The sequence below is a fragment of the Canis lupus genome, chromosome 1, assembly GCF_048164855.1.
Source record: "Canis lupus baileyi chromosome 1, mCanLup2.hap1, whole genome shotgun sequence".
NCBI lineage: Eukaryota > Metazoa > Chordata > Mammalia > Carnivora > Canidae > Canis > Canis lupus.
The window spans coordinates 48,561,344-48,575,354 of record NC_132838.1 but is presented as its reverse complement, the minus strand read 5'-3'; the positions used below and the strand labels follow the sequence as shown (position 1 = coordinate 48,575,354).

The following is a 14,011-nucleotide window of genomic DNA, read 5'->3' as shown; positions in this document are numbered from 1 at the left end:
GGGTGCTTGTATCTTTTTGAATTAATGTTTTCATTTACTTTGGGTAAATACCCAGTAGAGGAATTACTAGATTGTGTGGTAATTCTTTAATTTTTTGAGGAACTTCTATACTGGTTTCCACCGTGGCTGCACCAGCTTTCATTCCCACCAACAGTGCACAAGGGTTTCTTTTTTCCCACATCCTTGTCAGCACTTGTTATTTCCAAGTATCTCTTTCTTCCTTTTCTTTCTTTCATGCGCTCTCCTCCTTGACCGTCTCAGTAACTTGTCACTCTTGTGCCCCGGTGCTGTCCTGAGGCCTACACATTAATCACCTGTGAGTAATCTAAGCACTTCCTCTTAAACTGAGCTAGTTCTTTCACCATGACTTCAGAACCTGCCTTCCTGTGTTTCTCTGAATTATCGAGATTTAAAATCCTCATCCATTTATTCAGCAAACATTTTTGTGCACCTGGTATGTGCCAGACACTGTTCTAGACACTGGGAATACAGTGATGAACAAGTAATTACAGTAGGGGGAGGAAGATCCCAAAATCAGTTAACAAGAAGGTAGATGGTGAAGTAATAAAGAGTGATTAGAAAGGCTACTTTGTTTAAAGGGTGTCAGAATGGCCTTCAGAGCCCCCAAATTATATAACTTAGGTAGGCTCTGGGGAGGAACATGCAAAATAGGTGCAGTATTTATCTGGAAAAGTAAACTAACATAAATAGCTAAGAAAAGTTTAGACATACTGTATCAAAATATAAAACTACAGCATTCAAAACAGTGTGATAGTAGTATGAGACAGAACAATGTAATAGAATAAACATCCCAGAAACATAACAAAAATATGTGTGTATATGTGTAGGCATACATATACATGAATTGGTAAAGTAAGGGGAAAGAGCACAAATCATAGGAAAGGGAAATATTACTCAATGGTGAGAAAAATGACCTTAAGGAAGAGTTCATTGTTCTTTTTTTAAATTTTATTTTATTTATTCATGAGAGACACAGAGAGGCAGAGACACAGGCAGAGGGAGAAGCAGGCTCCCTTCAGGGAGCCGGATGTGGGACTGGATCCCAGGATCTTGGGATCACAACCCAAGCCAAAGGCAGACCCTCAACCACTAAGCCACTCACGCGCCCCCAGGAAGATTTCTGAATTAAAAAATAACATCTCCGTACCAGCAATAACTAGGAATTTTAATTTAAAAAGGTATTTGTAATAGTATTCAAAACTAAAGGTATCTAGAAATAGATCAAACTAAAATTGTATAGTCCTCTAGGGAAGGAATTACAGTGTTCTATTGAAACATATAACAGAAGACCCAAGTAAATGAAGAGATACACCTTATTCATGGGTTGAAAGACTCAATATATAAAGGTGTCAGTTTTCCTCCATTCTACAAATTCATCGGAATTCCAATTAAAATAGCACATAATTTTTCATGGAACTTGACATGCTGAACCTAAAATATATGGAAAGCCAAAGGACTAAGAATGGCTAAATCAATTTTATAAAAAAGATTAAATGAAGTCCCTTCTTCCCAGATATCAAAACTTAATATGAAGCCATAATAATTAAGACTACTTAAGTATTAATTACTATAGTGTTGGTTCAGGGATAGAAAAGTGGTCAGATGGAATAGAATAGAAAGCCTAGAAACACACCCAGATAAATATGGGAGCTTAGTATACCATTAAGTGGTATTCTAAAACGGGGGGACGCACCAAATGTTCACTAAATGTTGAAATACATGGTATCCATATAGAATGAAGACTAAATTAGAGTCCTGTTTCTGTCCAAACAGAAATTTCCAGATGGATTAAGGACTTCAGTGCAAAGGACATCTATATAATATTTAGAAAAATATATGGGAGGCTATAGTTTACAGAAAAGGTTTTTTTCACATAGAATTTACCATTTTAGCCACTTTTAGGTGTATAGTTTGGTGGCATTTATGTTCTTGTGTAACTGTCACTACTGTCTATTTCCAGAACTTTTTCATCTCTCTGGGAAGGATTTCATAAGTTACAAAAAGCACACTGAGGGTGCTATTGAATTATTTCAAATGAGAGATGATGGTGATTTGAACTAGAGGGGTAACCGTAAAGATGAAGAAAGGTAGATGGATTGAGGATGTAGTTAGATGGCAGAGAGCAGGGATTGTGCATGGTTTGGACAGGACCCTGGGATCATGACCTGAGCTGAAGGCAGGCGCTTAACCGACTGAGCTACCCAGGTGCCCTAATAGGTAGGCAGGCCATAGCTGGTGTGGCAGCAGCTCCATGATCACCAGGGACTTGGGCTCTTCTTTGCTGCTGTTCTGCCAGTGTAGAATGCTACCTCGTGGTTGAAATGGCTGCTTGAATTCAAACTGCCTCCTGCACATAGCAAGAAGGAAAAGGAAAAGGTACTCTTTTAAGGATACTTCGAAGAAGTTGCATGTGACATATCCACATATAGCCCGTTAACTGGTTTTTGATCAGTGATCACACTTCACTAGAGAGAAAAATAGTTAATATAGTCTTTATTCAGCTATCTATATGCCCAGCTACAATTCAGGTGTTTTAGTAATAAGAATGAAGAGGAAATTGGATGTTTTGTTATAGTTTGTTTTTTTTCTGCAACCAGGGCAATGAAGCTACCATTGTGAAAGCTCTGGTGACTTCCCTGTTGTTAAATTTAATGGAGTTTTTGAGTATTTGTTTCATTTGGTATTCATAATCTCCCCTTTCTTACTTTCTGTGTCCTCAGAATTTCTCCTCTGTTTTCCACTTAAAATGAGTATTTCACATTTAATGCAATCACAGTCATAATCCCAAAGGCTTTTTATTTTTTATTTTTAAATTTTTTTAGATTTATTTATTTATTTATTTATTTATTTATTTATTTATTTATTTATTTATTTATTTATGATAGACCTAGAGAGAGAGAGGCAGAGACACACAGGAGGGAGAAGCAGGCTCCATGCCGGGAGCCCAATGTGGGACTCGATCCCGGGACTCCAGGATCGCGCCCTGGGCCAGAGGTAGGCGCTAAACCACCCAGGGATCCCCCAAAGGCTTTTTAAAATTAGCAATTGACAAGCTGACTTTAAAATTATATGAAAGTACCAAAGACCTAGAATAGTCAGTCTTGAAAAGGAAGAACAAAACCAGAGAATTTGTACTATCTAGCTTAAAGATTTATTATAGAACTCTAATCAAGATGGTATGGTATTTACATAAGTATAAACAGAGATGAATGAAATGGAATAGAGTCCAGAGACATGCCCATACTTAGAGACAGTTGATTTTCAATTTTTTTAAAAGATTTTATTTATTTATTCATGAGAAACACACACACACACACACACACACACAGAGGCAGAGACACAGGCAGAGAGAGAAGTAGACTCCATGCAGGAAGCTCGATGTGGAACTCAATCCTGGATCCCAGGATCACACTCTGGGCCGAAGGCAGACACCCAACTGCTAAGCCACCCAGGTGTCCTGACAGTTGATTTTCAAACAAGGCACAAATCAGTTGAGTGAGGAAAGTAAAATGTTTTCAACAAATAATGCTGAAACTATTGAATATCATGGTGGGGGGGGGGGGGAACCAAACCTTTTTAACCCAATACACAAAAATTAATTTGAGATGGATCAAAGACCTAGAAGTAAAAGGTAAAACAAACTTCTAGGAGAATTTCTGTGACTTTGAGGTAGGCAGCAATATCTAAGACAGGACACAGAATGCAGTAGCAGTAGAAGAAAAGTTTGATAAAAGAGACATGAATATAAAACTTTCATCAAAAGGTATCTTTAAGAAAGTGAATAGACAAGTGACAGACTAGGAGAAGATATTTGTAGTGTATATGTACATTTATCTGATAAAGAATTTGTTTCCAGAGTGAATAAAGAGCTGATAGCTCATTTATATTTTTTAAAAAGATTTTATTTATTCATGAGAGAGGCAGAGGTACAGGCAGAGGGAGAAGCAGGCTCGCTGTGGGCAGCCTGATGTGGGACTCGATCCCAGGACCCTAGGATCATGCCCTGTGTCAAAGGCAATCTGCTCAACCACTTAGCCACCCAGGTGCCCCGATAACTCATTTAAAACACCAACGGTCCAAATTAAAAATGGCTGAAAGACTTGAACAGACACTTCATACAAAAATAAATGTAGGGATCCCTGGGTGGCGCAGTGGTTTGGCGCCTGCCTTTGGCCCAGGGCGCGATCCTGGAGACCCGGGATCAAATCCCACATCAGGCTCCTGGTGCATGGAGCCTGCTTCTCCCTCTGCCTATGTCTCTCTCTCTGTGACTATCATAAATAAAAAACATTAAAAAAAATGTAAATGGCTGACATGAATATGAAAAAGTGCTTGACATCATTTTCCGGGAATTCCAAATTAAAAACACAAGGAGATACTACCATGTACTCACTAAAATGGCTAAAACCAAAAAGGCTGACATCATCAAGTATTGGTGAGGATGTGGAACAACTGGAACTCTCATACTCCCTCCTTATTGGTTGCAGTGTGAAATGGTACAATCATGTTGGAAAAATATCTGGCAGTGTCTTACAAAGTTAAACATATATCTGCCCTATGACCAAGCAGCTCCACTCCTAGGTACTTACCCAAAATAAATGAAAAACGAAAACCTCTATAAAAAGTGTCGTATCAGAATTCTCATAGTAGCTTACGGTAGGCGGAATACTGACCACTGCCTGAAGTTGTCCATGCCCAAATCCCTGGGACCTATGGATATGTTATGTTATGTGGCAAGAAAGGACTTTGCGGATAGCATTAAAGTTTTAGAACTTAAGCTAGGGAGATTATTTTAGATTATCTGAAAGAGCCTAATATAATCACATGGATCCTTAAAGTAGAATAGGAGAGCAGAAGAGCCAGAATAAAAGGCAATGTGAAAAGGATGAACTGTTGCTGGTTCTGAGCTGTAGAAGGCTACCTGCAAAGACCAGAGGGTGGCACCCAGAAAACAACTAGCAAGGAAACCAGGACCTCACTCTGACAGCTGCATGGAACTGAATTCTGCTAACACCCTGAAAGAGCCTGGAATTGAGTTCTCACTCAGAGCTTTCAATAAGTAATGCAGCCCTGCTAACATCTTGGTTGCAGCCTTATGAGACTAAAAACAGAAATTCAATCTAAAATAGTGCCTAAAGCCAAATTCTTCAGTAGAAAAGCTGAGGGGAAGATAAAGGGTGTGTGTGTGGGGGGTGGGGGCGCCTGTGTTCTAGTAGCTTGAAGCCACATAGGGGGAAGTTCATTAAATGCTAACAAGTGCTTTTCAAAAAATAAAAATAAAATAGTGCCTTAGAATCTGCATTTTCATAATCTGATAATCCTAAAATGCATTTTTAGAAGGATTTTTTTATACACTATTCTTCAATAAATTCACCTCAACAAATAGTTTCAATTAATGATATGTGCTACTGACTCAAATCTGTATAGCTTAGACCTGTCTGCTGAACCCATATAATTTAATGGACATCTTCTGTGAATATTTTAAAGGAACCTTACTCTTAGCATATGAAATTGGGATTTATCCTTCCCAAATTAATTTCTGTTCCTGTATTTCCCTATATTGGTAAATGTTACCTGTATAACCCCTGTATACCCCAGTATTCCAAACCAGAAACTGAGAACTATAACCATCTCCCTGTTATTCATTATTCTCCACCTTTTTCAAGTGGTTATTAGAATCTGTTTTCTTAATAGTTTCTAAATCTGTTAGGTCATTTTTCTCAGAGCTGCTGCTTTATTTTTTTTTTTAAGATTTTATTCATTCATGAGAAAGAGAGAGAGGCAGAGACATAGGCAGAGGGAGAAGCAGGCTTCTCATGGGGAGCCCGATATGGGACTTGATCCCAGGACCCCAGGATCATGACCTGAGCCCAAAGGTAGATGCTCAACCACTGAGCCACCCAGGCATCCCAGAGCGGCTGCTTTATTTTATTTTATTTTATTTTATTTTATTTTATTTTATTTTATTATTTTTTTAAGATTTATTTATTTATTTATGATAGAGAGAGAAAGAGAGAGGCAGAGACACAGGAGGAGGGAGAAGCAGGCTCCATGCTGGGAGCCCGACGTGGGACTCGATCCCAGGACTCCAGGATCGGGCCCTGGGCCAAAGGTAGGCGCTAAACCGCTGAGCCACCCAGGGATCCCAGAGCGGCTGCTTTAAATCAAGTACACGTTTCTCCTTGATTATCATTAAAGGCGTCTCTATTAGTTTTCGCCACTGCTGCTTTGGCTTTTCTCCAGACTATTCGCAGTCTTGTCAAGTTTAAAAAAATTTTTTTACCATGTTACTCCATTTCTTAAGGTTAATCCCCCAACAGCTTCCTATAATTCAAGGTAAACTTCAGACTCCTTAATTTAGCTATAAGGGACTTTAATGGTTTACTGCTATGTTAGTAATCAACAGAATGAGCTGACATAAAGTCAGAAAGGAGAAGACCTGAAAAACACTACCAACCAACTTGATTTAGTAGACATTTGTACCCTCTGCCCCAAAACAACTGAATGTACATTCAAGTCCATATGAAACATTCACCAAGAGAGACCATATTCTGTGCCATAGAACAAACCAAATTTTAAAAAAATTGAAAATATAAAAAGCCTTTTCTCCAGCCACAGTGGAATTAAGCTAAAAATCAGAGATACCTGGAAGTAACCAAATATTTGGAAATTAGCACACTTCTAAATATTCTGTGGGTCAAAAAGGAAGTCAATATAATAATTGGGTCAACATACAGATTAATGAAACAATATGTAGTAGTAGACATGTATACACATGGCCATGACACAATTATTTTTTAGCAAGGATGCAAAGGCAAATGAGGAAATGCTAGTCTTTTCAACAAATGATTCTAAAAAAATTGCATATTTATTTGTAAAAAAATTGCATATTTATTTGTAAAAAGAACAACTCTGGCCAATACTTTTCACCCTATACAAAAATTCACTTAGAATGGATTATATAAATCTAAATGTAAAAACCTAAAACTGTAAATCTTGTAAGGAAAGCTATAGGGGACTATCTTGGTGACCTTGAGTTAGGCAAGGATTTCTTTTATGCAACAGCAAAAGCATTCATAAAGTAAAGATGGATTAATTTGACTTTGTCAAAATTGAGAATTTTTGCTTTCTAAAAACACAGTTAAGAGAATGAAAGGACAAGCCATAGACTGGAAGAAAATATTTGCAAATTGTATATCTAACAAAGATCTTTTTTTTTTTTTTTTAACAAAGATCTTTTATCCAGAATATATACAGTATTCCCAAAACTCAGTAAGAAAACAATCTTTTTTTAAAAAGATTTATTTGTTTGTTTGTTTGTTTATTTATTTATTTATTTATTTATTTATGATAGACATAGAGAGAGGGAGAGAGAGGCAAAGACACAGGGGGAGGGAGAAGCAGGCTCCATGCCAGGAGCCTGACGTGGGACTTGATCCCGGGACTCCAGGATCGCGCCCCGGACCAAAGGCATGTGCTAAACCGCTGAGCCACCCAGGGATCCTCAACAAACAATCTTATTAAAAACGGGCAAAAGATTTTGATATACTCTTCACTAAAGAATAGAGATGGCAGATACAAAATATGGAAAGAGCCCAGGTGTCCATTGATGGATGGATAAAGAAGATGTGATTTTATATATATATATATATAAATTTTTTTTTAAGATTTATTTATTCAGAGAGAGAGAAAGGCAGAGACACAGGCAGAGGCAGAAGCAGGCTCCATGCAGGAAGCCTGATGTGGGACTCGATCCTGGTCTCCAGGATCACACCCCAGGCTGCAGGAGGTGCCAAACCGCTGCGCCACCGGGGCTGCCCGTGTGTGTGTGTACACACATATATATGTGTATATATATATATGTATATGTATATACATATATATGTATATGTATGTATATGTATGTACGTATGTATGTATATGTATGTATATGTATGTACATATGTATGTATATATGTATATGTATGTATACATACATATATATGTATACACACACACAATGAAATATCACTCAACCATCAAAAAAGAATGAAATCTTGCCATTTGTAACGAGGTGGATAGAACTAGAGGGTATTATGCCAGTGAAATAAGTCAGAGAAAGACATACCAAATGATTTCACTAATTGTGGAATTTGAGAAACAAAACAAATGAACATAGGCGAAGGGAAGGAAAAGTAAAATGAGAAAAACAGGAAGGGAGGCAAACCATAAGAGACTTAACTATAGGAAACAAACTGAGGGTTGCTGGAGGGAAGTTGGATGAGAAGATGGGGTAATTGGATGATGGGCATTAAGGAGAGCTCTTGATGTAATATACTACAACTATGAATCACTAAATTCTACCCCTGAAACTGAATAATACACTAAATGTTAACTAAATTCAATTTAAATAATTTTTTTTAAAAAAAGTAAAAAGGGAAAAAATAGAGGTGACAGATAAACACATGAAAAGGTGTTCAATATCATTGATCATTGATGAGATGCAAGTTAAATCTATAATGAGCTATTACTACACACCTGTTAGAATGAATAAAATAAAAGCAACTGACCATATCAAGTATGAATGAAGTTACAGAACATCTGGAACTCCAATAATTTATTGGTGGAATACAGAATGGTACATCCGGTTTGGAAAAGTTTGGCAGTTTCTTATAAAGTTAAAATAGATTTATGTTTGACTCACATCTAGATTATTACCCAAGTGAAATGAAATTTTATGTTCATACAAAAAAAAAACTGTATGCAAATGTTTATAGCTGAAACAACCCAAATATCCCTCAGCTGGGGAATGTATAAACAAACCAGTAATATCCATGTATGGAATAATACTAGCCAGTAAAAAGAATGAATTACTGATATAACAACACAGATAATTCTCAATTGCTTTTTGCTAAGTAAAGGAAATCAGACTTATAGGCTACATTCTGTATGTTTCCATTTATATGACATTCTTGCAAAGGTAAAACTAGGGTCAGGAAAACAAATCAGTGGTTTCCAAAACTGGTATCAAAGAGATTTGATAACAAAAGGGCACAAAAATGTTTGGATTGGTAAGAGTGTTTTTATATTTTGGTTTGATTGCATTTGTCAAAGCTTTGGAACTGAACATTTAACAGGGTATTATCATATCTAAATCACCTTAAAATGAAAAACAATGTGTATGAACAAAATTGTTACTTTTCCTCTGAAACTGAGAACAATTTTTAAGAGATACTGATTTAGACAATGAGGAATTATTGAAAGATTTGAAGCAAGGAAAAATGTGCTTAGATTTAAAAAATTACTTTTACTTCCAGGCAGTACCCTCTGCTTCTTTCACATACATGAAAACTTTAGTTAAAATGTAACAGAACTTGGAATTGTGAGAAGGAGGAGAAAAAGAAACTCAGAAGAAAGTCATAGCACTGAGGGAAGGTTGAAGAATTTACAGGATTATTAGAAACTGATGGAGAACTTAATTACTTGGACTTACCACACATGTAGAGTTAAAGATGATACCGAAAGGCATATACCTTCAAGGAGATAGGGATTAGAAGATTTCTTCCCATTAGACTATAGAAATAGCGTTGGAAACTTTACCAGGAACATGAAAGAGTGGAAATTGGAACTCTAAGTATACACCACTTATGTTTGTGGGGTTTGAATTGACACTGTCTTTATAATGCTGGGAATCCAAGTTGAGAAATCTGTAAATTAGTAATACCTTTTATATTTTGAGAAAATTTGGAAGTCTGCTATGGCTCAGAGCATATAGGACTCCTGTAGAAAATATTCCCACTGAAGATGACCTCTTAATCAAAGATTACAAAAAATTTAAGCAAACAGATTACCAAAAAGGATAACCAGCCCTAATTATTAGAAATAGTAGTTCCAACAGACAAACTTTATACTATGTTTAAAGTGTAAAGGAAGGTTTAGAAACCATATGTATCAGTTAGCTATTTGTTGCATTTTAAACTACCCCAAAGCCAAATAGCTAAAACAATCTTTTTATTATTGCTTCCCAGTCTAAAGGTTAGAAATGAGGTTTGTAGGGTCAGCTAGGAGTGAATTAGTCTGGGATGGCCTCACATGCCTGGCAGTTGGTGCTTTCAGTTAGTATTGGTTGCTGGACTAATCGGGATATTGGGCAACATTTCTCTTATCATCCAGCAGACTAATGTGGGCACCTTCACATGGTGGTCATGGGTTCCCAAGAGCAGCAATAACGGAAGCCTCAATGCAAGTGCATCTCAGGTCTCTGCCTGCATCATTTTTTCTACGATCTTATGGCCAAAGTCAGGTATAAGGCCAGTCCAGAGTCAGTATAGGAGTTTACTACCAAAAAACATGGAAATAGGAAAAGGAATAACTTGTGGCCACTTAAGAAACTCTGCCATACTGGAAGACAAAAACAGAATAGTGTGTCAAAAGAGCAGACAAGTATGAAGGTGAGCCAACTAGAAATTTTAGAAATTAAAAAAGTTAGTGAAATAGTGAATAGAGTGAATGGCAGGCTAACTACAGCTAAAAAACACAATTCATGAATTGGAAGATAGATTTGGGGCTCTTTCTTACTCCATGTCAGAGAGAAAAAGGAAGAAAGTATGGAAGAAATTGAAGTTTATAAAACAGAATAAGAAAGTCTAACATACATTTAATAGGAGATCAGAAGGAAAAAATTGAATGAAGGACAAAGTGATAATTGTCCTGAATATTGCAGAAATGAAGAAAATTACAAGTTCTTAAGATTGAAGGAACACACCAGATCTTGAGCAGGATGTATAAAAACAAACGCATACCCAGACATAAAAGTAGAAAAGTTTAAGAATATCAAAAACAGATTTTAAAACTACCAGATGGGGGTGCCTGGGTGGCTCAGTCAGTTAAGTGTCTGCTTTCAGCTCAGGTCGTGATCTCTGGGTCCTGGGATTGAGCCCCACATCAGGCTCCCAGCTTAGTGGGGAGTTTGTCTCTCCCTCCTCTTCTGCCTCTCCTCCACTTAGGTGTGTGCTCTCTTTCTCTCAAATGAATAAAGAAAATCTTCTTAAAAAATTTTAAAAACCCTTGCCAGGTGGAATATAATAATCATGATCACAATAAATAACATTTATTAAGCACTTAACTTGAAATAGGTACTGTTCTATGTGCTTTACGTGTTTTAGCTCATATAATATTGATAATAACCTTTTAAACTAGTCCTAAACGAAAGTGAGACACAGAGGTTAATTAACTAGCCCATAATCCTATGCCTGGTTGTATTTTAAAATATACCCAGGAGTTTGTTTTAATCATGTATTTTAAGATGGCAGAGGTGACTGCATTAAGAGAAGAGCTTATTATTATTTATAGTCCCCAAGAGGAGGGGCTACACTACACTATATAGGACCACATGGAGAAGGGTCAGGATTGGTCAGGGGTAAAATTTAGGGGAAACCATGGGCCAGAGCCTTTGTTATGGTATTTGTGGGAAGGAATGGATGAGATAATAGGCAAACTGAACAAGTTTAGGATTGGATAGTTTGAATAATTTTGATAGGTTCTAGGCTATAAAGGTGGTCCCTAGTTATTTGATACTTGGTCCTGCATTGATACAGGGCAGAGAGAATATTGACTTGGTGTGTGATAGGGAGGTGTTTGAGAGTAGACTATAATAGATTGGTTGGCTTGCATATGAAAGATGTACTATAAGCAAGTTTAAAATTTCTAGAAATTAGCCAAATCTGGAAGAGGTAGTCACCTGGGTACTGAGGACGTCAAAATGTCAAAGTATTATAAAACATACAGTCAGTACAGGTTGTTAGGGGAGCTGAATTTGACACTAGGGAGTATGGTTCTACGGAGAACATTCTTAACCTCTTTATTATTTTTGCCTATGAAGAAACAAAAATTAGGCTTGCAGTGGATTTCTCATGAGCAACAAGAAATAAGAGATGAAATATCAGTGGAAATATTATTAATGTGCTGGAGGAAACCACCTGTTAATCTAGAATTCTAAACCCAGCTAACTATGTTTTAAGAAAGAGATTGAAATATAACATATTCAAGCACTGGGTGTTATTCTGTATGTTGGTAAATTGAACACCAATAAAAAATAAATTTATTTTAAAAAAAAGAAATAAATTCAGACATGCTAAGATTGAGAGTGCTAACTACATGTAGGTCTTTATGAAAGAACTACCAAAAGATATAACTTCATCATGAGAGATTTGAACCCAGAAGGAAGTTGTAGAGGTAAAAGCCAATGGTAAGGAAAGAAATTGGCAAAAATGTTGGTAGATACTTAGACTGCTTTTAAAAACAACTCATTCGGAAGGATACAGCATTGCTTAAAGTTACACTTTATATAGCATGTTTAAAATGCAGTTATTTTCTTAAAAAATAGTATAGCTTTAAACCAGTTAAAGGATAGTAAAACTTGATCTATCCAATGCACAATAAATGTAAATGGGTTAATCTATTAAAAGACAGTTTTGAAATTCAATATAAATGATACCAAAAGATTATAAGCATGATCGGGAAAAATATGATAGTTAAATACTTGTTAAGGAAATACTGTTATTATATGAAATAGAATTTAAGGCAATAAATATTAATAACAAGGATGCATATATGATGATGAATCGGGTGGTATGGTCCTAATCATGAATTTGCACATACATAATGACATCTTTTCACATCATGACAAATGATAGTATTCATTTGACTCACCGATTGGGGAGTTCTGCAATAGAGTGTAAGATATATGAAGGCAAGGACATAGTTTTCATGCTTATTGCTATGTCTCTAGTGCCTAGAACACTCCTGGTTCATAGGGACTTAGAGAAATAGTTGTTGAATGAATATATAATTTAAAGAAATAATGGATACCTACAAGGGGAAGTTGACAAATGCACAAGCCACTATGAAGGTTGTTAAAAACCTCTCTCAGGTGCTGTGTAGATCATAGAGACAAAGATTAGTAAGACTATGGAAACTTAACAACACAATTAACAAACTTGTTATAATGAATATAACTAAATTCTGCCATAAGTAAGAATAAGTTTGTGTGATACATTTATAGCTGTTGATTAATACCAGGTAGCAAAACAAGTCTCCGCAATTCCAAAAAATATGAGCTACCTAATACCATAATAATAATAATAATAAATCTTTAGAAATTTCATATGTTTGGAAACTAAAAACAACCCTAAACAACCCATGGATTGGAGGCAGTCATGGTGGCAATATCAGGACTTGTGAAATTTAGGTAAAGCAAAATTTTTTTTTTTTTTTTTTTTTAAATTTTTATTTATTTATGATAGTCACAGAGAGAGAGAGAGAGGCAGAGACATAAGCAGAAGGAGAAACAGGCTCCATGCACCGGGAGCCCGATGTGGGATTCGATCCCGGGTCTCCAGGATCGCGCCCTGGGCCAAAGGCAGGCGCTAAACCGCTGCGCCACCCAGGGATCCCGGTAAAGCAAAATTTAAAGGTGAATTTATCATCTTAAATTCATTTATGAAAGATTAAGAAATGTTCCTAATATATTTGTTATGCATTATTTTAAAGAAGTTAAGAAAAGGACAGAATGAACCGAAAGAAAGAAATAATGAAGAGTAGAAATAGAAAATAAAATAGAGATGATTCGCAAAACCAATAGATAATAAAAAATACATGTTTCAATTAATAAATTTCTACAAGATTGCTCAAAAGTTAAAAAAAAAAGCACAAATAAGCAATGCCAAGAACACAAAAAGTAGGCAATTTTAGGCATGAAAAACTAAAATAGCATAAACAATTTTATGCTAATGATTTCAAAAACTTGAGTACCTATTTTCTTGAAAAATGGATATTATCAAGACAAATTCAAAAAGAGGAAAATCCAAATAAAACAGTTATAAACCAATGCTAAGTAAAATAAAAGTTTATTAAACAATTGAAACACTCATTGGATATTGGATGATATTTGTTTTGACATATGGTAGTTAATTTTTTAAGGAAATACAAGGTTAAGTTATTAGATATTTTG

The 14,011-nt window shown here is 36.0% G+C and overlaps 1 protein-coding gene across 15 annotated transcripts in view; it reads left to right on the top strand.

Annotated features, from left to right (window-relative positions):
• The window catches only part of SERAC1 (serine active site containing 1), a 72,008-nt gene that overhangs the window by 3,253 nt on the left and 54,744 nt on the right, over window positions 1-14,011 (top strand). For 5 of the 15 annotated variants that reach the window (XM_072829117.1, XM_072829160.1, XM_072829205.1 and 2 more), the window contains exon 2: window positions 6,028-6,133. The exons of 6 other annotated variants lie outside the window; for them this stretch is intronic. The gene's annotated coding sequence lies outside the window, so the exon portion shown is untranslated. Of the gene's footprint in view, window positions 1-6,023; window positions 6,134-14,011 lie in introns of all 15 variants that reach the window. 4 more of the 15 variants (XM_072829177.1, XM_072829208.1, XM_072829127.1 and 1 more) reach the window with 1 other exon arrangement.